At 47.5% G+C, this 2,335-nt stretch overlaps 1 pseudogene; it reads right to left on the bottom strand.

Annotated features, from left to right (window-relative positions):
- Nucleotides 1-255: 255 nt before the first annotated feature.
- LOC131831102 (histone-lysine N-methyltransferase SETD2-like) lies at nt 256-825 on the bottom strand (annotated as a pseudogene).
- Nucleotides 826-2,335: the final 1,510 nt, after the last annotated feature.

Genomic DNA, 2,335 nt, shown 5'->3' with positions numbered 1-2,335 from the left:
CTTCGCAGGATCCTTCCCTACGCCCTTCCCTCTGATGGCCTCCAACCACACCCCCCACAGCTCACAAGCATGGATCAGTTGTACATGGAGCTCATTTCCATGGTTTTCAATTGAAATATGCAGGTGTCAATTCCCCAGGGCGATGTGTCGCCAGTAGCACAGTCCTGGAGGGTGGGTGGGTCAGTGGGCCCACAGTGTTTCTTCTCCCGAGTGTATCCTACCTGTTCACCTGTCCTCCCACCCTGGCCCCATGAGTCATTCTAATTCAGTTTCTTTGGTTTTGTAAACAGCCCCAGGCTTATGCATGTACTTTTTAACATACTTGTTGGTTTCTTGTTTCACATTCTCTTTGTACTCTGGGTCCTCAGGTTCTTATAGTATTTCAGCTCCTTATTCATAATATCCTGAGTCAGCTTGTGAGCAAGGTGTTTGAAGACTTCAGTTGTAATTCTTTCCATTTTGCAGTCAGGTTTCTGGTAAGGGTTCATGCCCTGGACAACGAACTGGAGCATCTCTTCTCGGAATACTTCTTCGCTTTTCTTAGCCAGCTCACTTCAGGTGTCTGCTTCTGCTGCCTTGGGCTTTTTTGAGGTCTTCCTGGGTTTTTCATCATATGTCAGGGTTCTTAGGTCCATCTCAGCTTCATGTTCAAGGCTGGCATCCTCTCCTGGGCCTTCCCAAGTAGGAGGGTCCCACTGAGTCTGCCTTGTGATCTCATCTCCCTTTTGGATCTTGGACTATCTTCTAGTTGGGAGCTAAGACAATGGATTTTTGGATTGGGAGAAGAGGGGGATGGCAGATCCAGAAGATTATTTTTGCTACCATTTCAGGAGGTTGTAAGGACCGAGGTCGCCATGTTACAACTTGCAGTCATGGCTGCAATTTTCTGTACCATCGTTGCATGGGCTGTGCATGAGCTGTGGAAATCTGTTGTTCCTGGGTATACTGACGACTTGGCTGGGCATAACTGTACAGCTGGTGGAGCTGTCTGTGAGTAGGGTTGATGTCACACCATAGACAGTTGGATAAATATGTCCTTGGGACTATATGGTTGCTTGAGACTGCAGCAGGAGAGTACTGCTGCTGGACACCGACAGGCTATTGGTTTGAATCCCAGACCCCAGATTTTATCTGTGGACTTGGCCTGGGGCTGGCACTGGCAAAATGGTGATGCTGGAAGTCTTGGTGAACCTCATCATCACTTTGGGTCACATACTGTGAACTGGAAACTTCCCAGGGGCTGCCACATGCAGAGGGGCAGTGAGGGGTTCCATACAGAGTTCCACTAAGGGCTGAGAATGATTGTAAGGAGCATGAGAACACACAGAGTCCATGCTGGGTGTGGGGAGGAGGACCTTTCCAGCAATGTCCATTGCTAGGATCCATGCTGGCCTGCATGGGATAACCTGGTGAGTAGCCAGCAAAGGGATGATGAGGGGCACTGTAGCCAAGAGAGTCAGAGGGCATTGGAGATGTCATTCCCAGGGTCTCCATCCACTGTTGTTGTTTCTGAGCCTCCCACGGGGCCACCTCTTGATCAAACAACATCCAGTGCTGCTCTCTAGAAAAGTGTATTATGGTCTTTAATTTGTACTTTCTTTCTAGAAGTTGGGGTATCATCTCTGACATTTTGATCCCACCCACAGGCAGAAGAAGGTGGTTAGAGGGAGCCCCTTCATCTCCTTTTCCCCTCTTTTGAGTTTGCTTGTCCAGGTCTACCTCTCTTGACCTTTTAGGAGTCTTTGGGGTGGCTGTTGATCTCTGAAACCAACAGCATCTTTTCCTTTTACAGTTTCTGTATTCTCCTTCTCAGTTTGACTTTCCTTTGGAATTCAGCCTACCTCCTTTAGGTCTTTTCAACTACCCATGAGCTTGGTGGCTAAATCCCTCCTACCTACTCTTTCATCTGTGTGTTCTTGGCTCCCCCAAGTCTCCACATCAGATAGCCTGCTCTTTGTCTTGGAATGGTGTTTCCTCAGCAATAGTTTCTTCCAGTTCCTTGTCCCTGTCCTCCTTGGCCATATTGCAGCACCAACCTTGGCTTCAGATGTGGAAAGCTTATTGGGTTCCATGGCAGTTTCACCGTCAACTTCAGATTCAGACACCTGTTGTGTCACTGTTGGTACCTCCACCGCTTCATCTACAGGGACTTTTTCTAACTAGATATAGGCTCATTTCTGATGTTAGTTTTCAACATGCAGGTTTTCAGAAAATGTAGATATTATAAGTTCATGGTTATGTACATTTTTCCACCAGAGACCTGTGTACCAGACACCTTATAGACCTCAGCTGAAGCAGTTCCAATGTTAGCTGATGTGCAGACCACAGGATTTTT

Source organism: Mustela lutreola, chromosome 5 (genome assembly GCF_030435805.1).
Source record: "Mustela lutreola isolate mMusLut2 chromosome 5, mMusLut2.pri, whole genome shotgun sequence".
In the NCBI taxonomy this organism is placed as follows: Eukaryota; Metazoa; Chordata; class Mammalia; order Carnivora; family Mustelidae; genus Mustela; species Mustela lutreola.
Note: the sequence above shows the minus strand (reverse complement) of the source record. Positions and strands in the feature narration are given on the sequence as shown.